The 23,111-nt window shown below is 44.8% G+C and overlaps 1 protein-coding gene across 2 annotated transcripts in view; it reads right to left on the reverse strand.

Moving 5' to 3' along the window:
* CLCN5 (chloride voltage-gated channel 5) overlaps positions 1-23,097 on the reverse strand; it is a 187,289-nt gene extending 164,192 nt beyond the window's left edge. The window contains exons 1-2 of one of the 2 annotated variants that reach the window (XM_029607482.1): positions 22,896-23,097; positions 9,589-9,664 (exon numbers count right to left, since the gene is read on the reverse strand). The gene's annotated coding sequence lies outside the window, so the exon portion shown is untranslated. The remainder of the gene's footprint in view (positions 1-9,588; positions 9,665-22,895) is intronic. The other variant, XM_029607481.1, reaches the window with a different exon arrangement.
* Between the last annotated feature and the right edge of the window lie 14 nt (positions 23,098-23,111).

Consider the following 23,111-nt stretch of genomic DNA (forward strand, 5'->3'; position numbering starts at 1 on the left):
AAAAACAAAAATATAGAATAGTTCTGCCATAAATATCCAAATACTGCTGTATCTCTGCCCACACAGTCAACACAGTTCTCCGATTTTGGAGACCTGTAGATCACAGCCGTGTAAATGTTCATGTTATCTTCTCTTTCCAAAGATAAAACCACAACTCAATGCCTCCCTGCGTCTCAGCTGTTTTGATATTTTCTTTTACATAAAGAGCTACGCTTCCCCCCTTTCCACCTTCTCTGTCTTCACTGATAGAATTATAGCCTGCTATGGTGGTATCCTATTCAAGAGGCAATGAGCTACATCTCCATGATAGCAGCAATTTCCAGGTCTACTTCCACTATAAAGACCTGAAAAATCTAGAACTGTATTGCCTAGACTAAGAACATTTATGTTCACAGGTATTTCTCCTTACCTTATCTATATTTTTTATGGCCTATTCTCTTTGTCTACCCTGTTGCTCAAAGATAGCTTTGTAAGATCATCATTTTTGTTTCTCCACTATTCTCATTTGTTTATCAGGGATGGCAACCCTATTCAGATCAGCTTCCATTCTGCCACTCCCTCCTCGAGTTTAAACACCTGTCAATGCATGATCCAAAATACTCACCTAGGATCCTTTTTCCTCTCACAGAGAGATATGGGTTATCATTACACTATAGCTTTTTTTTTTTGTTCCATGTACCACCCTAGCACCAAATATATCTAAACCCCTCTTCTTTATACCAGGTTGGGTGTCACATACTGAAGTCTGTGATAAGTCATAGCTTTTCCTTCCCCTTACCATGAACAGATAATATATATAAGAAAATGCTATGGTCTTTGCCAGGTGCCTAAGCCCTTCAAATCCTCCTGTACTATACCAACTATTTCTAGCCACATCATTGGTCCCCAAATGGACTCTGATATCCATTTCAGAATCCCTTCGTTCTGATATATATTCTTGCTTGCCAATGCTCACAGTACACATTTACCCTTTAGTTTCTCTTCAAATGTGCTCATAAGTTAATGCCTTTGATAAGAGTCCTCCACTGTGAGTTTTCTGTTCTAACAGGATCTTTTGATAGAGCCTTTGGGTTGTTATTTATAATGGGTTGCTTTCTTCAACTCTTTTTTCTGGAGTTATCATCTGTTTCCAATGCGATGAAGACATTTTGTATAGGGATCATCTTTATCTTCTTTTTGAATAGGGTGAAGGGGAGGGGCCTCTGCATCACAGGCCTTATCCTACGATAACTTCTGTAACCTTTCTATTCCTGATTTTCCAGATCCTTTATGGGAGTGTAGGCAATTTTTCTGAAAGCTGTATATGGAGAGAGGTAACTCTAATTTTTCCAGTTCCTCTTTAAACTGAGTCAACTCCTTCATTGCAGAAAGATGCAGACAAATAGTGCAAGCTCGCTAGATGGTCTGCCTAAAGACTACAAACCAACAGTTATTACACTGAATAATACTCACTCAGGCTGATGCAATATCATCATGCGCTGAGCCTAGCACACAGGTTAATGAGCACTTGTACGCGTGTTTTGGATGCGCAACCATAATCCCTTATGTAATAAAGAGATTAGCATGTCCAAAACGCACGTCCAAACCAGTTGCGAGGTAACAGAACTCATCACATGTAAATTCATGTTGATGAGGCTATTAGCTATTATGCATTTATGTAAAACATAATTGTGTGCCTGACGCGCACATTTTTACTCTCAAAAATTAATGCCTGCCCTGGAGCAGTCGTTAAGTCTTGAAGCTCCTAAAGTTAACAGAAAAACAGAAAATACTACTTTTTTGTAGTTCCTCAGACTTAATATCGTGGCAATTTTAAGTCAGAAGAACCAAAAAGAGTAAGGTAAAAAAAAAATGTTTAATATCTTGCTGGCAGTCAAGTTAGGAAAAACGCTCAATTAATGAGTGTCCATTTTCCTAACCCGTGGCTGTGCACAGGTTAGGAAAAAAAAAAAACGGGCACTCGTAAAAATGGAGCTTCCATTTTCTAACCCACGCAAAGCCACTTCTCTGGGCACCTGATGCCAGGGAGGAGCTAGGGATGCACAATCTCCCCTAGCGCCTCCTTTTAACGTAGCAGTTTACATGCCTACTGCATCGCATGCCCAGGAGAGGTGGATGGGCACGTGTTAGGAAAGCGGGTGCCCAGTTTGGACGCACAGTTTTAGCATGTCTGTATTGCATGGGTCTGACTGGGCCAATCTTTTATTTCTATGCGAAACACCTGTATTTTTGTAAAGAACCTCCAATATCTTTTAGGTTATCACTTAAACTGAGCAAGGCTTCAGAAGATCTGACCTGTGCAGCTGGAAGACTATATAATAAAATCAGAACTTGGAGAGAACAAAATGGCCGCCGTGAGAGAAAGACGTGCTTAGAGGGCTCTCCTGACTCGTCAGTATTTTTTACCTGCTATCCGAATATGCAGCATACAAAAAGAAAGGGAAAGGTGAGGGAGGGATCCTCGACCTCCCAGGCGCCTTACCTTACAACAGACGAGAATAAGGAAGTTCTTTACCGCTGCAGGAAATGCTCCGGGAGAGCCAGCTGCAGCGTCTGATGGGGAGCAGGCTCTAATGCTGCTCGGTGAGATATCCTTGAGCTCTGAAGCCCCAGCAACTCCCTCTCCTCCTGTCCATTCTAGCCCGCTGGGCCCGACCCCAAACCACGGATGGATGTCATTTGGTGGGGAAGTGGCCATCGAGGGGGTCCCAGCTGTCCACCCAGTGGGGCAGTCCCAAGACGGTGATGTGCTGACCGCCCTGTGTGAGGCTAATATTGGAGGTTTAAGTAGTGCTGATGGAAGTTTTCCAGTGGGACCTACACAAGAGAGGAGTCAAACGGAACATCCTAAGGAACCCATGGATCAACAAAAAGGTTGGCCTTTAAAATTACTTGAAAAACCTTCGGTAGTGACTCTGGAGACAGTGTGGAGTGCTTTAACTCTGCTTGAAAATGCAATCTTGTCTTTAACCACTGTGATTAAAGACTCACAAACACAACTAAATACTGTGAATCCGGTGGTGTTGAATCACTCAAATAAGATCCAAGAGATGGATTCACAAATCCAACAGATTAAATCTGTGCAAGCTAATCTAATACAAGGAGATACAAGAAATGAAAAGCGGATGGAGAATTTGGAAAATAATGCATGCTATAATAACTTGCGGTTACTTAACTTTCCAAAATGCAAGTTAATATCCCCTAAAGAGCAGTTTAAAAAGTATTTACAAGATGTACTGTCTTGGCCTAATGGAGAAACACTGAATATTCTAAAAATTTATTTCCTTAACGATCAAAGACAAGATGGTATAAATGTGAATACTCAAATGGAACTGCCTCAGATGGAGTCACCATTAAGAGATTTAACCGGCTTCTTAGAAACTACACAAGAATAACAAGTAGAAAAAAAGAGGGACTTTAATTGTCAGATTTATGATACCCACGGAGTGTGACAGCGTGTTAAGATTATTTCTTAGAAATTGCAATAAAATGTACTTGAGGGAAAAAATTTGGGTTTATCCCGATATAGTGAGATCTACACAAGTACAACGGAAAAAATTTCTGGCACTGTGTCCCAGAGCTCGCCAGATGGGAGCTTTGATAACTGTAAGATTTCCCTGCAAATGTATTATGAAAATAAACGATGTACGTTATGTCCTCATGGAACCTGACCAGTTAGAGAAATTTTTAAGTTCACGTGGGGAAAATGGGGATGATTCTGTTAGAAATGCCAGTGTGCAATAAGTACCGCAATTTCTCTCTTTCCTGATTTTGAGATATACATTGTACGATGGCTCCAAAATTCTTTTTGTTCTCCCATTTCCATAGTAACCGCAGGGATAAGTTAAAGATACGTATACCACTTATTAGTGGATTGTTTATTGGAGAAATGTGTGTAATGATATTCCCTGGAAATTCCATGACAAGTTGATATTGTCTTTGTTTATTATAAAACCTAATAAAGATTAAATATAAAAAAAAAATAAAATTCAGAACTTGGGATAGGTGGGACTAAGTGGCAAACCACTCTTCTGTGCTGATATAATTAAGCTACATGGCTAATGGACAAAAAATAGCAGAGAGAAGCAAGTGCAAATCTTTTAAACAGAAAAAAAAAAATTAGCAAAATCAGAAAATAGCCAGAATATATCACTTGCCACCTTTTATCCTATAATAGCCAACAAGTCAGTTATGGCAGAGCAGAAATCACTTAAACACAAGAGACTTAATGAACTTAATGTTTTGTAATGTTGATAATTCTCATAAAAAGTGCAGAGGGAGAAATGCACAACTCCCTTCACTTAGATAAAAATGAAATAGTTACTTTGCAGAAGTGGCAGGCCCTGTTCACCCCTTCCTTGTTTATAAATTGTTTTTAACTTTTCAGAAATACTTGACTTTGTAAACCTTACCATGACAGTGCCAAGACACACACTGGGAGTTGGAACACAGACCCTACTGAAAAAACATCAACTGGTAACCTACACAGTGCCTTTCAGAAAAGCTCCTGGCTTCCTTCCCAACCACATACTTTTAATGTGGGTTGCCCTTAATCCCTGGGTATGGACACATTTAATGGAAAAAAAAAAAAAAAAAAACCTCGTATGAAGCCCAATTCAAAAGTGGTAAACTGCTGAGCACCAAACAAACCGAACTAGCCTCTGGTCTATCCAACTCTTTCACAGCTGAGAGAGAGAAAAAAAAAAAAGTGAGAAAGCCAACAAGCAGCCTTCATCATGCCACAAAAACCCAGCGACGGGAGGCTTCCAGGAGCAGGTTCATATCCTCAAAGCACCACACCGATCCCCTCTGGTCAGCGCTTCATAAAAACTGCTGCACTCACTGCTGTGCTGCTGGAATTCCCCTGCACTGTCCAGAAATCTTAGTAACTACTGACAGATGTAAACTGGGAGAGGGGTTTAATGGTTACCACTGATTTTCGGCACCATGCCACTCACCGACCTAGCTGAAGAGCCCATTTCACAGTCCCCTCAAAGCATTCTGAGAAAGCAAAACCAAGCCAGCAAAGATCTCTCCAGCAGTTCATTAAAACACACAGCACTCCAGGAACATCGGAGGATCCCCGGAGAAGCGGTTTGAACACTCTACCGGCTTCGGAGAGCCTAGAAAGTGCAGGCTCCAGGGGAGGAACGCCTGGTTCAGAACGAGAGGAGAGAGATGAGGGGAACCTTCAGGATACAGGAGGTGAGGAAAAGACATTACACGTATTATTACAACATTCTTTAATAACCCCCAAAAAGATTACATCTGAAGAAATTTGGAAGGTGTTGATGCAAATGAATAAAGCTATAGTAGATTTAACTAACGTTGTGAAACAGAATATAGAAACATCTAAATGCTTGGAGAAAGAAGTGCAGAAACATGACTCACATATTGTATCGCTGGAGCAAGATATCAGTAACATTAAGGAAGTGAATACCAACTTAATAAAATCAGATTCATATGTTAATGGAAAGATAGATTTCTTGGAGAACCAACTAAGAAGAAATAACTTAAGAATACTAAACTTTCCAAAAACAAAATGGCTACCATTAAGGGACTTAATTAAAAGTTACTTTAAAAATGTTTTACTTTTTACGGAAGAATTACCAACCGTGACAAGAATGTATTACACTTTTGGAGGGAAAGTGAAAGAGAGAGAACATCAAGAAGCCTTGTCAGAAGAAATTATCTCCCCTGATAATTTAACAGACTTTATTGAAAAATCTTATGAAGCAAGAATTACAGAACGAGCAACTGTTTCTTTAACCTTTCTACAAATGTCAGATAGAGATGAAGTACTGAGGAGATCCTTTAAGAAACAGTCTGAATTGTTTTATGGATACCAAGTTAGAGTATTCCCTGATGTCACAAGAAAAATTCAAGAAAAAAGAAAAGCCTTTCTTTCCTTGAGGAATGAAATAGTAGCTAGGGGTGCAAAATTTTTCTTAAAATACCCCTGTCGGTGTATTTTGGTACACAACAATAATAGATATGTATTTACTGAATTGGAACAATTGCGTGTATATCTAGACTCTCACTCTGATTAATATCCTGAAGTGTTAGCTTGAAGTAGTATATTCAGCAAATAACCGTGCGTTAATATTATTTGGAAATTGCCTCTATTATTCGCTATATTTTCCTGGGTCTCCCATTTACTTATAATATGGGAATTATTTGCTTTTTTGGAAATGTATTACTTGAGAAAGTTGTATTTGTTTTTTCCCTACTTACTTGTTAAAGTTTCAATGTTTTGAAATATTTGAAAAATTCAATAAATAAAAAATTAAAAAAAAAAAACACACAGCACTAATGTTAACTAAATGACCATCTTTCTAATTCTCTTTTTTGGGTTTTCCCTTAATGAATTTTTGTAGCATTCACCAAAAGGTGATACAGCGACAGCACTCGAAAGAGATGTCCTCCAACCGACCTGATTTGATACTTGTATTAAGAAGGTCGGTATATAAAAATCCTAAATAAATAAATATCCCCACAGATAAGGCACTGCCCCACCACCGTACAGGCAGACGTGCAAGCTTCCCCACACTGCTACATCAATATGCCTTAGCCTTGGCTCTGGTATCTCTTAAGAATGAGAAAGCACTACAGAATCTCAGGGCAAAAAAAAAAAAAAATATATGACAGCAGAAAATGACCATACAGTCTATCTAGTCTGCCCAATACAAGGAAAACAAAAGGGCCAGCTGGTGACTCAGTGATAGTCCTCTGCATTATCATATAGGCAGGCTTGAATTTTCCACATGGTAAATTGGGCAGGTGCCTACAAGCACCACGCTGAAAGGCGCACCACCGCCTCCTCTGTTCCGGCAGTACTCTTGTCACAAGCTCCACAGAGGCAGCATCACATCAGACCACTCGCTTAAAGACACAAGGCCTCCCGGGCTGATGGCACTCAGAGCACTGTAAACTAGGAATGCCGCCAGCCCCCTCCCGTGCCTTTAAGGAGGCAGGTCTGATAGGAGGCTGCCTCTCAGGCTGACCGGTGCTTGGGAGAAAGTGACATTGGGACCCAATGGGCAGCGCTCGTTTTGACATGGCACATGTTCAGATACAAACTTAGTCAGAAAGGCAGGCAAAAAACAGAAGTTTGTGTGTTTTGTATTCATTCAAAAACTGGAAGAAGGATCGATCATAAGAAAACAAGATTAAGCAAAAGCATTGACAGGTTAAATGTAAGACATCGATAAGACAGGCTAAGAGAGAATCTGAAAAGAAATTGGCCGCAGAGACAAAAACTCACAATAAAAACTTTTTAAAAATATATCCGAAGCAGAAAGCCTGTGAGGGAGTCGGTCAAGACTGTTAGATGATCAAGGGGATAAAGGGGCACTTAGGGAAGATAAGGCCATCGTGGAAAGATTAAACAAGTTCTTTGCTTCAGAGTTTACTGAAGAGGATGTTGGGGAGATACCCGTACCGGAAAAAGTTTTCATGGGTAATGATTCAGATGGACTGAACCAAATCATGGTGAACCTAGAAGATGTGGTAGACCTGATTGACAAACTGAAGAGTAGTAAATCACCTGGACCGGATGGTATACACCCCAGAGTTCTGAAGGAACTAAAAAATGAAATTTCAGATCTATTAGTAAAAATTTGTAACCTATCATTAAAATCATCCATTGTACCTGAAGACTGGGGGATAGCTAATGTAACCCCAATATTTAAAAAGGGCTCCAGGGGCGATCCGGGAAACTACAGACCAGTGCTTTTTAATATATTTATAAATGATCTGGAAAGGGGGTATGACGAGTGAGGTGATCAAAATACAAAATTATGCAGAGTAGTTAAATCTCAAGCGGATTGTGATAAATTGCAGGAGGATCTTGCGAAACTGGAAAACAGGGCTTCCAAATGGCAGATGAAATTTAACATGGACAAGTGCAAAGAAATGCATATAGGGAAAAATAACCCTTGCTGTAGTTACACAATGTTAGGTTCTATCTTAGGAGTTACGATCTAGACATCATGGTGGATAATACACTGATATCGTCGGCTCAGTGTGCTTTGGCTATCAAAAAGCAAACAGAATGTTAGGAATTATTAAGAAGGGAATTGAAAATAAAATGATGAATGTCATAATGCCTCTGTATTGCTCCATGGTGAGACCGCATCTTGAAAACTGTGTACAATTCTGGTCGCTGCATCTCAAAAAAGTTATAGTTGCTATGGAGAAAGTGTAGAGAAGGGCAACCAAAATGATAAGGGGCATGGAACAGCTGCCCTACGAGGAAAGGCTAAAGAAGCTAAGGCTTTTCAATTTGGAGGAGAAGAGACGACTGAGGGGGGATATGATAGAGGTGTACAAAATCATGAAAGGATTTGAATAAGTTAATGTAAATCAGTTATTTTCTCTCAGATAATAGAAGGACTAGGAGGCACTCCATGAAGTTAGCAAGCAGCTCATTTAAAAAAATCAGAGAAAATTCTTTTTCACTCAGCGCATAGTAAAGCTCTGGAATTCATTGCCAGGGGATGAGGTTACAGCAGTTAGTGTAAGTGGGTTTAAAAAAGGTTTGGATAAGTTCCTAGAGGAAAAATCCATAAACTGCTATTAATTAATAAGCAATAGTAGGTTGAGATTTATTTAATGTTTGGGTACTTGTGACCTGGATTGGCTACTGGGCTTTATGGACCCTTGGTCTGACCCAGTATGGTATCTCTCATGTTCTTAGATTATGAGGCCTCTATGGATAGAGAAATACCCGCAGTACCTGAATGTAATCCACTCTGAAGCATCATTTAAGGCACACATACACACACATACTCTCCCCATGCCCATCACTCCTGCATCTTCAGCTAATGCTGCCCCTCCCCCCCCTCCTTAATCCTACATGCAGAGCTGGAAAATCCAGCTCTGCATGTAGGATACCTGGGTTTGATTCCTGAGCTTGCGTCAAGCAGACTTGGAGATGCTACATAGACTGTGTACATACTGAGGGGACCTGGGGTGAAAGTCTTCTAACTGCTGGCCAAACCCAGTGGCCAGACTCCGGGAGCACATTTGCTCGGTTTCAGAAAAAGTCATGGTATATGGGCCCCTCTCTAAGACCTGGTCCCTGGCAGATGGTTGCTCTAGACAGGGAGACAGGAGAATTTGTAAATCGCGGGGGGGGGGGGGGGGGGGGGGGAAATCTCTGGGCAGCTGAGAATAAAGGCTCACATAAATCCCCAAAACAAATATTCCTAGGTGGCAGCAGAAAACTTTAACGGGGAAAACTCCAGTTCCCCCGAGCGCTCCAAGCAGGCCTGGCTTTCAGAAGAGTCAAAATTAGGCAAATTAACCCTTTTCTCGGATCGAAACGTATGCAAATATTTCACAAATTGTAACTGCGGGAATCTCGCAGCCACGCGGCCCTGCCTCCTCCCCCTTACTTGGGAAGGGTGCCCAGGAGGGAGGGGCTGTGGTGTAGCAGAGATTGTGAGCATGTGGCCGCTCACAGCCTGAACCAGGGCTGCCTGGCACAGGCATTGAGGAGCTAGGGGGTGCTGTTGAAGGGGGTGTGAGGAAGTGGGCTGCCGAATAAGGTGGCCGGAGAAGGCAGGATTGCCACTTGGAACTCACCGGCTCTGAGGGGGAAACCGTACAACCCATTCAGATAGTCCAAGTTTGGGATCGTGGACTTCCGGGAGACAGGGTGCTGTACGCAGAGAGAGAGAAACGTTTTAGTGCGATCTGATATCTGGTAGCTCTGCCATGATTTTAGCTACAGGTTGGGGCATATACTGTATGTTTTGCATACATACGATAATTAAATGCTTTCCTAAGTCACATTAGATATTTAAGTTGAAAAAATATTTTTACCTTTCGGCTCTCCCCCTTTTCATGTCACTTGTGCCCTCTATCATCACCACCTCAACCTCTTTTTTTTGCAGCTCTGTTTTTTTTTTTAAACCATCCCCATTTTAATCCATCATGCCATTCCCACCCTCCCACTGTCTATCACTACTACCCAGTCATCTGCCTCATCAGCCCACGTTCCTTTAACCCCTCCAAATCTTCCATTTCTCTCCCCCCCCCCTTGTATCCCATGTTCATTTCCCCTGCGCTCTCAAGCTCCTGATTCTCTCTCTCATTCCCTACCTCCATCCCCTCTGTTCCTATTCCTATCCCCCATGGCTCCCCCCCCCCCCCCACCTCTGCCATTCTCCACTCCTACCTTCTGTCTTTTTGCCTCCTTTGTAACCCCAGTTTTGTCTTTATATCCTCCCCTTTGTGGCAATTTTCTGTCCATCTCCCCCCTCCTCCCTTAAAAACCACTATTCCCCTCTGCCCCTCCTGGCTTCCTTCTATCCTGCTGCCTTTCCTCTCTCTGGATGCCCTCTTCCCAGTACCTTCTTTACTTTCACCCATCTCCTTTCATTCCACAGCTATTCCTGCCTCTACCACTTACCTCCTTTGTGAGGCTTTTCTACTACAAATCAACAAGAGGGGGACCAGATTTCCCGGGAAGACTCTGAGGTGGCTGCAGTTAGGAAGGTTACAGGGGTGCAGGGGCATCACTAGCCGTGGCTGGCACACTGGGCTCATGCCCCGGAATCTACTGGCCAGTGCCCCAGTCTCAATCTGTTTGCCACGCCAGCCTCTTCCCCTGCAGGGAAGAACAAAGAAGGGAGGGGGCTTGAGAAGGTAGCAGAGCGATTGTTTTCTCCTGTGCCTGCTCCATACTCCCCACAGGAGGCGGGGGGGGGGGGGGGGGGGGAGACCGAATGCAGCCACTGCAGGCAACACCCGGGGAGAAACAGGGGAGGACTCGGACAAGGGAACAGAGCAATTGTTTTCTGTTCTGCTGGGTCCCTTCATTTCAACAGGAGGAGAGGGACTGGAGCAGGCACAGCCACGGCCTTTGATGCCAGGACTCAGAGAGATGAGTGTGGGAGGAGGAAAGGGGCGTCCTGGAGCACGATCGGGACGCTATAAGTAATTGATGGGGAGGGCAAGGAGGTAAATGGTGATAGGAGATGAGATGAAGCGGGGGTAGGGTTTGAATACTTGTAGTGTAAGAGGGAATGAGCGTTGGGGAAGGTGAGGAGGGAATGGCCCAGAAAGGAGTGAATATTGGGGAGGTGAAAAGGAGGTTGAAAGCTGAGGGGAGCAGGAGAATGGGAGGGGACGCTGTTTCTCTCCCCCCCCCCCATCTCCATAAAGCCAGCAATGCAAACTTAAGCTGTTCAAGGTGATAAGAGAAAGCCAGGGTGTGGAGGTCCATGAAAGCCATGTAGTAAGAGGGGATGTGTGTGTGGAAGTGCAGAGGTACAATTCTGTTGCAACCGTCCCTTTCCGACGGCTTCACTCCGCCTACCTCTCTGTTTGCTCCTCCTCATATTGCGGGTGGACGCTTGGCTACCGCGGCGTCTGCCTGCCGTCCTCTCCGGCATCCCCAGACCGGCTTGGGCACTGCCTCCCGCCATGCTCCGCTTGTACCATAGGGCGCGCACGCTGCGCAGTCCTCCTTATTTCCTACTTGGCGCGAACCTCCGGGGCGTCTCCCTGTGATGTCATGCTGCCCGGATATTTAAAGCCTACAATGTTTGCTAGCCTTTGAGTTAGCAAGGGTAATCCTGCGGGAATCCTACGGATGTGAGTCGCTGTCCGTACCCAGCTACTCTGCCTCTCCAATCTCTATTGGACTCTCTAACGCTAACGGGGTACCCGCTCCTCTGGGGCCTCACTTGCTTTCCAGGTCGCTATCAGGAAACCGGTACTCGCTCCTCGAGGGCCCATGTTCCCTGACTCGCTGCCTACTCCTACCTTCTCTTCTGCCTGAAAGGATTCGCTAATCTTCAACACCAGTGAGTACTACCATCACCTCAGAGCTGTTCCCTGAAACCAGGCACTCGCTCCTCGAGGGCCTGCCTCCATTCCAGCCCCAGTGCCATCTCCGTGGAACCGCTGCGTGAGTCCATCATCTGCAAGCCTCCCAGCTCTCAGGGATCAGGTACTCGCTCCTCGAAGGTCTGCTCTCCCTACCCTGGGGATCTCCATACTGGGATCTTGTATATTCTCCTCTGTACTCATTATTCTCAGTTCTTTCCACTACAGAACCGCTACCAGAGGAGTCGCTGTTCCAGCGCCTGAGGGATACCAGCCCTGCCAGGCTATTCCAGTTGCTCACTACTGCCACCTCTGGTGGCTTCCTTACACAGTCTAATAAAAGATCAAACTTTTTTTTTTTTGTGTCCCCTGAGCTAAGCCTGACCTGTGGCCCCTCACGGGACTTCCCCCCATGGGCGTGGTCAGCTGCCACAGTGTCCAAGGGTCCACCCAAACCTCACAGTTTACAACAAATTCCTAGGTGAGGGGATACAAAAGAGCTGGAGGGAGAGAATCTGTGTAAGAGAAAGACAGAGATGGGGCAGTGTGGGGCAGAGGTGGCAATGGAGTGTGTGTGTGAGAGAGCCTGAGTTTCTGAAGGAGGAGGAAGAGTGACAGAACCATGGATGGTGAGAAGTGGGATGATGACAGAAACCTAGAGAAGGTGATGGGGGCTGGGAGGGAGATCCAGATGTGTTATGGAGATGAGCAAGGGATGGTGAGAGACTGAATGATTGGGAGAAAAAAGGGCAGGGTTGATATGTCAGAGCCACAAGGGGTAATGGGGAAACATGCATGACAGAGAGCCACAGACGATATTGGGAGGAGGGGAGAGTTAGGGGGCAACTGGGGGAGGAGGAAAAGGTGAATGATGGGGAGAAATATGGGGGGGGGGGGATATAATTGAGGGCTAAGAGAGTCTGAACAGAGACGATGATATGAATAGACAAACTGGAGGGGGTGGGAGAACACGAGAGATGCCGAGTGGAATGAAACGGTTGAGAGGGAATGAGAGGGTCAGTATGGGGATGGTGGAGAATGATGAAGGGCGTGGCTGCTGGGAAAGAAGGGAGCCAGATAACAGGAGATTGATATGGAGGTCTGCAACAGGGAGGGTAAAAGATGAAGGACATAAAACAACTGAGGGAGAAGAAGGGATGATATCCACATGTGAAAGGATAGTGTAGTAAGGGAGAAATTTAGAAGCAAAAGAGAGAAATGAAGAAAAACTGGATGAAAGAGAAAGATAGATATCAGGAGATGGGAGAAAGTGATGAAGACAGGAGACAGAAAAAAAAAAGTAAAATGGAAGGAGTACCTCGAACAGAAGTTAGAAGACAAACGAGAAAAAGCAAGTTTACTTACTGTAAACCGGATTCTCCATAGACAGCAGAATAAATTAGTCATGACCCATCATCTGATGGCGTTGAACAGACCCATCTCTCTGGCTCACTAAGGTTTTACTACTGAATGGGAGTTCCCTCACGAGGCCTCGTGAGCCACTCAGTTAATTGTGAGCTTAGCTTTAGATAGGTAGTCAACTCTCCGAGAAGGCAGAAGGTATTAAGCATGCTTAATTCATCCTGCTGTCTACGGAAAACCAAATTTACGATAAGCAAACTTGCTTTCTCCATTGACAAGCAGGGCTGAATTAGCCATGACACAAGGGAAGTCCTAAGCTGAGCATTGCATAGCAGAGCACTTACTGAATCAGAAACTCAGACCACCATGTGGAGAGGGGGCTACTGGTTGAACAGACTGCACAAAGCTACTTCCCCAAAGTTACTGTCACTTTCATCCAGACAGTAGTGAGATGTGAAGGGGTGAACTGATGACCAAATTGCAGCTTTGCAAATGTCTTCAATGGAGACAGCTCTTAAGTGAGCCACTGATTTAGCGCCGATTCTTACTTGATGAGCCTTGACAGATTCTGTGATCCAAAGGTCATTTGGCAACAGCCTCACCCAGTCTATTAGGATGGTAGGAAATGAATAGCTGACACATCTGAGTTCTCCTCAGGTAAGAGGCTGAGGCTCTTTTACAGTCCGGTGAATGGAGGGCCTTTTCTCCCCTTTATGCACTTGAGGTCTTGGGAAGAATGTAGGCAAAATAATGGCTTGATTCAAATGAAAAGCAGAAGCCACTTTAGGCAGAAACTTAGGGGAGAGTGTGGTGCACCATCCTATTATGAAAAAACTACAGATACAGAGAGTATGAAACTAATGCTTGCAGCTCGCCGACTCTTCCAGGAATAGTAATAACGACTATGACTATCAACTTCCCAATAAGACACGCCAAAGGAGCCGATTCGAGCAGCTCAGAGAGGGGTTTCATCTATTGAGCTATATCAACTGACATAAGCCTCAACTATGCTCCCTGCTGCGGCACAGAGTAGGTTGATGGTGCTGAGAACTGGAGAATGTGAGTACATGGTGCCAGTGACATGTGTGTTGCGTGGGCTGGCCGCGGCAGACCCGTGGCCCGGCCCCCTCACCTCTCTCTGGCGAATCCAGTGCCTAGTTCCTCATCTCTGGCAGCAGTGGGCCACCGGCTCCGTCCTCGGGCTGCCCCCAGTGCTTCAACTTCAGCTACAGACCTCTGTGCTCCGCGGAGAGACGCTGCCGTTCAGCGCTGCGCCCCTCCCTAGGCGCGCGCACACATCATTTACACTTATGAAGGGCCCGCGGCGGGAACTTGGCTGCGGCCTTGGATGATGACATCGCTGAAGCTCCAGTATTTAAGGCCAGGCTCGGCTTCCAATGATCGCCTTTGCAACAGGTCTCCACACTGGTCGTGTACTCATTGCCTCCTGGTGATTCTCCTGCTTTCCTGGTTCCTGCAAGTTCCTGTTTCTGTTCTCCGTCGTCCCTGCATTCCTGATTCCTAGCCCTTCATTGTACTGCCTTCTCGGACATGACCTCTGCATTGCCTGCCTGTGCCATTGACTCTCTCCAAGCCCGGACCTCTGCATTGCCTGCCTATGCCATTGACTCTCTCCAAGCCCGGACCTCTGCATTGCCTGACTATGCCATTGACTCTCTCCAAGCCCGGACCTCTGCATTGCCTGACTATGCCATTGACTCTCTCCAAGCCCGGACCTCTGCTTTGCCTGCCTATGCCATTGACTCTCTCCAAGCCCGGACCTCTGCATTGCCTGCCTATGCCATTGACTCTCTCCAAGCCCGGACCTCTGCATTGCCTGCCTATGCCATTGACTCTCTCCAAGCCCGGACCTCTGCATTGCCTGCCTATGCCATTGACTCTCTCCAAGCCCGGACCTCTGCATTGCCTGACTATGCCATTGACGCTCTCCAAGCCCGGACCTCTGCATTGCCTGACTATGCCATTGACTCTCTCCTCGCCCAGACCTCAGCTTTGCCTTGCCACCGCTCCTTGATTGCCGTCAGCCCTGACTCCAGCTTGCTCTACGACGCCTCTTCAGTCTACGTCCTGGACTTGGCATATTCAGGCTTCGGCCTGTTCTTGCTCGGGTGCCCTCTGCCTGACTTTGGTTCTATTGGCACCTGGGTCTCTGGGACTCCGCCTCGTACAGTACAGACTTGTCTATTTTACTGTTGCCGCCTCTGGGCTGACCTCTCTGCCTTTCCATCGACAACGATGATGACATATGGGGGCCCACCTAAACCCAGCCAGCCCCGATACCCAAAGGCTCAACCCGTGGGGAACGAGGGCTGGTATTGGTGAAGTGCCAGCCAACCTCCGTCCTTCAGCCCACTCCACCTGCCGATGGTGGGGACCCGTAGGATCCCTCCTATGGGTAATGACAACCCCCACCTCGGCCCAAGGGTCCACCTCCAGCGCAACAATGCTGCCTGAGAATGAGCCCCATTTAGAGGGGAAAGAGGCTTGAGAATTCACCAGGGCGCATGCTGGTTCCTGGGCTGCGATGGATCAGGAGTCTGGCACCACAGCTGGAGGGAGACCTGCCCAAGGAGCTTTTTCTCGTCTCAGCACTAAGGAAGACCAAGGAAACCCCATTGCAAAAAGAAGTCCTCTATCTTCCAAGCCCAAGCCCAGTTCTGCTGGGATCTAAGCGACATCTGATTATAGTTACAACAACTAGCCGAGCTGTGATCAAGTCCCAGGCACATGTAACAGATATCATGGCCATTGGTGATAGACATCTTGTAGCCACCGTCTTGTAAATCAGTGGGTGCGGCTTTCTTGGAGCCAGACACATTGAGTTAGTTTTCTTAGCACTGAAAAGTGCTATTGAGGGGCTGCTGAGGCAGCGAGACAATACAAAAATAAGTAAAGAGAAAAGAATGCAAAAGCAGAAAACTTGAAAAAGGTAAGTAGAGAAAAAGGATATACAAGGCAGAGGAGATCACGAGGTAACGTGCACAGGAACTCCCACACGTGCTCGGTAGTAAAACATTACTGAGCTAGAGAGATGGGTCCATTCGACACTATTGGATAATGTCACCCATATATCATGGCCAATTCATCCTTGTTTGTTGGCAGAGATTCAGAAAAAAGTGACAAAGACCAATGCAAAAGAAACACCACACAGGTAACAAAATTTAGTGATTGGAATATGCAACCCAGTGATCAGGTAGCTGTACGAAACATAGAAAGGACAGCAGAAAAGGACCAAATGATCCATTCAGTCTGCCCAGCAAACTTATGCCAGTATCTCTGCTGCACTGTTCGGGTTACCCCCATGCTTATCAGTTTCCCAGACCGTAAAAGTCAGGGTCCTCCGATGCTGTTTGAATCCATTTTCCCTTAACCCTTGCCATGGAAGCAGAGAGCAATGATGGAGCTGCATTAAAAGTATCAGGCTTAGCGATTAAGGGTAGTAAAAGCCGCATCAGCAAGTTATCCCCATGTTTATTTGTTCCCCAAACTGTAAAACACTGGGGCCCTTGTTGGTTGTTGTCTGAATCCATTTCCCCTTTTCTCATTGCCGTTGAAGCAGAGAGCAATGAAGGAGCTGCATTAACAGTATCAAGGCTTATTTGTTAAGGGCAGCAACTGCCACACCAGCAAGTTACCCCCAGTTACCCCCATGCACGCTTTTCTTTAATTCCATGCTCTAGCCTTTAGGGATCCACAGTGTTTATCCTGTGCCCCTTTGAATTCCTTCACTGTTTTCATCTTCACCACCTCTTCCCGAAGTGCATTCCAGGCGTTCACCACCCTCTCCGTGAAGAAATATTTCCTGACGTTGGTTCTGAGTTGTCCTCCCTGGAGTTTCACTTCATGACCCCTAGTTCTATTGATTCTTTCCAATGGAAAAGGTTTGATGATTTTGCATCATTAAAACCTTTCAGGTATCTGAAGGTCTGTATCATATCTCCCCTGCACCTCCTCTCTTCCAGGGTGTACATACTCAGATACTTCAGCTTCTCCTCATAATCTTCCAGTGCTGACCCCTCCCCATTTTGGTCGCTCTTCTTTGGACCGCCTCCATCCTGTCTTTATCCTTTTTGAGATACGGGCACCAGTACTGAATGAAGTACTCCAGTTGAGGCCTCACCAAGGACCTGTACAAGGGCGTTATCACCTTTATTTTCTTACTGGTTATTCCTCTCTCTCTATGCAGCCCAGCATTCTTCTGGCTTTAGCTATCACCTTGTCACATTGCTTCGCCGCCTTCAGATCATGAGACACTATCTCACCAAGGTCCCTCTCCTGGTCCATGTGCGCATTAGTCTTTCACCGCCCATCACATACAGCTCTTTTGGATTGCTGCACCCCAGATGCATGAATCTGTACTTCTTGGCATTGAATGCCAAATCTTCAAGCACTCTTCAAGCTTTCTTAATACACTTTTCATTCTCTCTTCTCTTTCATAGAAACAGATAAGTATGAGAAGAAAAAAAAGTGCGAAGCTTGCTGGGCAGACTGGATGGGCCGTTTGGTCTTCTTCTGCCGTCATTTCTATGTTTCAGGCGTGTCCCCTCTGTTGCAGATCTTAGTATCATCCGCAAATAGACAAACTTTACCTTCTACCCCTTCCGCCAGGTCGCTCACAAAGATATTGAACAGAATCAGTTCCAAAATCAATCCCTGTGGTACTCCACTTAAACACCATTGTCTCTTCAAAGTAGGTTCTATTTACCATCACATGCTGTCTCCTGTCAGTCAACCAGTTTGTAATACATGCTACTATCTTGGCACCCACTCCCAAGCTTCTCATTTTGTTCACTTCTTTTCAAGGCATTCCTTCCATTTAACTTTTTTTTTTGTGGGACTGTATCAAAAGCTTTACTAAAAGCTAAGTAGATCACATCGAGCATTCTTCCTTTATCCAATTCTCTAGTCATCCAATCAAAAAAAAAGTCTATCAGATTTGTCTGACAGGACCTTACCCTGGTGAATATGTGCTGCCTCGAGTCGAGCAACCCACCAGATTGTAGATAGTTCACTTTCCTTCATCAGAGTCTCCATTAATTTTCCCACCACCAAGGTGAGGCTAACCGGCCTGTAGTTTCCAGCCTCATCTCTGCTCCCACTCTTGTGAAGCGGGACCACCACTGCTCTTCTCCAATCATCAGCACCACCCCCATTTCCAGGGATCTACTGAACAGGTCCTTCAGCGGCCCCGCCAGCACATCTCTGAGTTCCCTCAGTATCTAGGGATGGGCCTCATCCGGCCCAATGGCCTTCTCCACTTTGTTTTCCTAGCTCTTCCTATACATTCTTTTCTGTAAATGAAGTTTCATCTACCTAACTCCCCTCCATAGTCTTGTCAACTAGCAACTATCCTTCTCCAGGGTCTTCTATAGTGAACACTGAACTGAAGTATTTGTTTAATATTTCAGCCATTTCTTCATCTCTGTCCACACACTGATTTTTGTCACCTTTCAATTTCACTATGCCACTTCTGACCTTTCTCCTTTCTCTGATGTATCTGAAAAATGTTTTGTCACCTCGCTTTACTTCTTTGGCAAACCTTTCTTCTGCCTGAATTTTTGCTTTCCTGATTTCTTTCTTCATCTCCCTCAAGTCTCACCAGATATTCTTCCTTGTGTTCCTCCCTTTGGGATCCTTAATATTTCTTGAACGCTGTTCTTTTTGCTTTTATCAGCCACCTCCTTTGAGAACCAGATTGGTTTCTTACTTCTATCACTTGTTTTTACTTTTCTAACACAGATTAGTTGCCTTTGTAATTGCTCCTTTTAGTTTGGCCCAGTGCTGTTCCACCTCTCCCATTTTCTCCCAGTCTTCTAGTTCTAACCTCCAGGTACTTCCCCATTTCCACAAAGTCCGTATTTTTTAAATTCAAAACTCGGGTCTTCGTGTGACCTCTCTGTATCCTATCTGTGATATCAAACCATACCGTTTGATGGATCGCTGGTGCTGAGGTGGGCACCCACCCAGACATTAGAGACATTATCCCAGTTAGTGAACACTAGGTCAAGTATAGCTCCCTCCCTCGTGGGTTCCATTACCATTTGTTTGAACAGAGCCCCTTGCAGGGCATTCACTATCGCTCTACTTCTGTTAGATTCTGCAGAAGGGATTCTCCAGCCTCCGTCCGGCAGATTAAAATCTAACAGCAAGCAACACTTCTCCCTTCTTTCCCACCTTTTGGATGTCTTCATCCAGATCTCTGTCTAGTTCTTCTGTTTGAGTTGGAGGCCTGTAAACCACTCCAGTAAAAATGCATGCACCATCATCTTTTTCTAGGGCGGCCCATACTGCTTCTTCTCTAGCCCACATTTCTTGCAGTCCAGTTGCTTGGATATTGTTTTTCACATAAAGAGCTACTCCTCCCCCTTTTCTGTCCTCTCTCTCTTTCCCTAAGTTATAGCCCGGAATGGCCGTATCCCAAATCAGGAGACTCGGTGAACCAGGTCTCTGTGACAGAACTATGTCCACGTTCACTTACAGCATTAAGGCCTGCAGGTTTGGGATTTTATTGCCCAGACTATGAGCATTTGTGGTCATAGCTTTCCAACTCGTCTCCCCAGGATTGCTGCTATTCTTAGTCATCTTTTCTGCTATTTTGAGCTGATTGACTTTAATGGTTTTCTTCTCCCAATTACAGTATTGCTTGCCTTCTGGCATATACCGAATCTTCTGTTATATGGAGAGAGGAGGTGGGGAGCTAAATAATTTTGTAAAAACCAAGGAGTGCCTCACCAAGTGGGACACAGCGGGTGAGAGCCCCTCGATAAGAAACTGGCAGCACATCACAGAAATTTCAGATCCATTAGTAAAACTTTGTAACCTATCATTAAAATTGTCCATTGCACCTGAAAACTAGAGGGTGGCTAATACAACCCAGAGGGTGATCTAGGAAACTATGGAACAATAAGCCTGACTTCAGTGCCAGGAAAAATAGTGGAAACTATTCTAAAGAACAAAATCACAGAACACATAGAAAGGCATGATTTAATGGAACATAGAATGGATTTACCCAAGGCAAGTCTTGCCTCACAAATCTGCCTGTTTTTTTGAAGGGGTGAGAATACACACGTGGATAAAGATGAACCAACAGATGTGGTGTATTTGGATTTTCAGAAGGCATTTGAGAAAGTCCCTCATGAGAGGCTTCTAAGAAAACTAAAAAGTCATGGGTTAGAAGGCGATGTCCTTTCATGGATAGCAAACTGATTAAAAGACAGGAAACAGAGAGTAGGATTAAATGATCTGCTTTCACAGTGTGAAAAGGGTAAACAGTGGAGTGCCTCAGGGATCTGTACTTGGACCAGTGCTTTTTAATATATTTATAAATAATCTGGAAAGGGGACCAGCAAGTGAGGTGATCAAATTTGCAGATGACACAAAATTATGCAGAGTAGTTAAATTGCATGTGGATTGTGATAAATTACAAGAGGACCTTGCGAGACTGGAAGATTGGGCATCCAAACGACAGATGAAATTTAATGTGGATAAGTGCAAGGTGATGCATATAGGGAAAAATAACCCATGCTATAGTTACACAATGTTAGGTTCCATATTAGGTGATACCACCGAAGAAAGAGATCTAGGAGTCATAGTGGATGACACATTGAAATCTTAAGCTCAGTGTGCTGCAGTGTCAAAAAAGCAAACAGAATGTTAGGAATTATTAGAAAGGGAATGGTGACTAAAACAGAGAATGTCATAATGTCTCTGTATCTCTCCGTGGTGAGACCGCACCTTGAGTACTGTGTGCAATTCTAGTCGCTGCATTAAAAAAAAAAAAGATATACTTGCACTACAGAAGGTACAAAGAAGGGCGACCAAAATGATAAAGGGTATGGAATGGCTCCCCTATGAGGAAAGGCTAAAGATGTTAGGGCTGTTCAGCTTGGTGAAGAGATGGCTGAGATGGGCCATGGTAGAGGCCTATAAAATCGTGAGAGGTCTAGAACGGGTAAACGTTAATTGGTTATTTACTCTTTCAGATAATAGAAGGACTAAGTGGCATGCCATGAAGTTAGCAAGTAGCACATTTAAAACAAATCAGAGAAAATTCTCTCTCACTCAACCCACAATTAAGCTCTGGAATTCATTGCGGGATGATGTAGTTACAGAAGTTAGTGTAGCTGGGTTTAAAAAAAGGTTTGGATAAGTTCCTGGAGGAGAAGTCTATAAACTGCCATTAGTCAAGTTGATGTAGGGAATATCCTCTGCTTATTACTGGCATTAGTAATATGGTACCTTAATTAATGTTTGGGTACTTGCCAGGTACTAGTATCCTGGATTGGGCACTGTTGGAAACAGGATGTTGAAAAGGTGGTTGTGCACAGTTCCTGTCAGCATTTGCTATGTGTATGGTATATAAAAGATTGGAATAAAAATAAAGTACATAGCAACACTTCTGCAGCAGTACTAAAGCAGAAAGGGGAAATAAAAGAGAACACACTATCCTTTGTTATACAATTCCTTTTGCAGTGACTGCAGCTGGCCGAGGGAAGAGAAGAAGATTTCCTACATTAGTATATGTAACTTTTCTACACTCTCCCTTTACAGGGGGAAACTTAATCTAACTCCATAAGCCCTCGGAAACAGTACAAAGCTGAAAGCTAGCAACTAAGGGTCCTGTTATTGATATAGAGAAAAAAAAAGTCAAACCACTAAAAAAAAAAAAAAGACAAAAAACATAAAACCCCATGGAGAACACAAATTTTCCAGCAATTATTTATCAGGTGTGAAATGCACTCGCCATATATTTTTGCTAGCGTATTTTTTTATTTTATTTTGGGAAGTGTATGTATGCATGCATGTGTGACTAAAGCAGATTTGTGTGATTTGTAGTGCGATAGCTTTTTCTTTAGGAAGATATGTGTGTGTGGAGGAAGGTCTCTCTTTGGGGCTGGTGCTGATGAGAGGACTATGTATGTTGGGGGGACAAGCAGGGGGAATGTGGATGTGTTGTGTTTGTGGAGACACGTGTGTCTCTTGAATATAATGGATTTTATGTGTGTGGGGGGGGGAGGGGGAGTATTGTGTTTTAAGACTGTGTAGGAGATGCATTTGAGGGTAGTATGTGTGCATGTTTGTGAGACTTTAATTGTGCTAAGTAGTAGGTTGTGTTTTAGAAAAACTATGAGCAAGGAAGAACATGTCTGTTGGTGTGGGCAACGTATGTATAATTTTTCATGTGTTCATGCATGAAAACTTGACTTTCCACTGGAGACAGATTACACATGTGACGGTGAAAAATTACACAGATGGTCCGACAGAAGATATCCTTACAGTGTTTTGCTATAAAGAATGCCTAAAAATAAGTAAAACCATGGGGAAAACCAATGCTTGCTGCAGCTGTTTATTTGTACACACCCTGCATGTGAACGCGAAGTAATTTTAAATGCTGATGACACTTTTCAGTTTACATGGCTGTCAGAACTTTTTCTGCTGTGGACTGGTACAGCTCTTTGCTGCCCTCCCCTCCCGAAACTACCACCTTGTGCAACTACACATGTTCTTCCTCTTCTTTTTAGCCCCCACCCCGGTCCTGCCAACTCTTGCTCATATCCCTTTCATCTCTCCCCCAACCCCTCCTTTCTCTCCCCATCTGCCCCCATAGCGCTCCTCTCCTCCCTCCCCTTCTCCTCTCCATCTCTCCCAACCCCAGCTCCCTCCTCCCGTCTTACCTCCCCTCTTGACACCACAGGAACGGACTCCGGAGAGAGTGCAAGCTTACGATCACCGAGTCCCCATAGCGTCTCTCCCCCACCCCCCTCCCGCTTCCTGTTCAGAAGGGATTCGCGAGGGAGGGGAGCGCAGGAGGAGAGGCAGGCGGGCGCGCTCTCATGCTATCCTCTCCGCTGGCGTTGCGTGAGATCACCGGGGCCCCACGGCTCCTCCCA

This window comes from Rhinatrema bivittatum, chromosome 6, assembly GCF_901001135.1.
Source record: "Rhinatrema bivittatum chromosome 6, aRhiBiv1.1, whole genome shotgun sequence".
NCBI lineage: Eukaryota > Metazoa > Chordata > Amphibia > Gymnophiona > Rhinatrematidae > Rhinatrema > Rhinatrema bivittatum.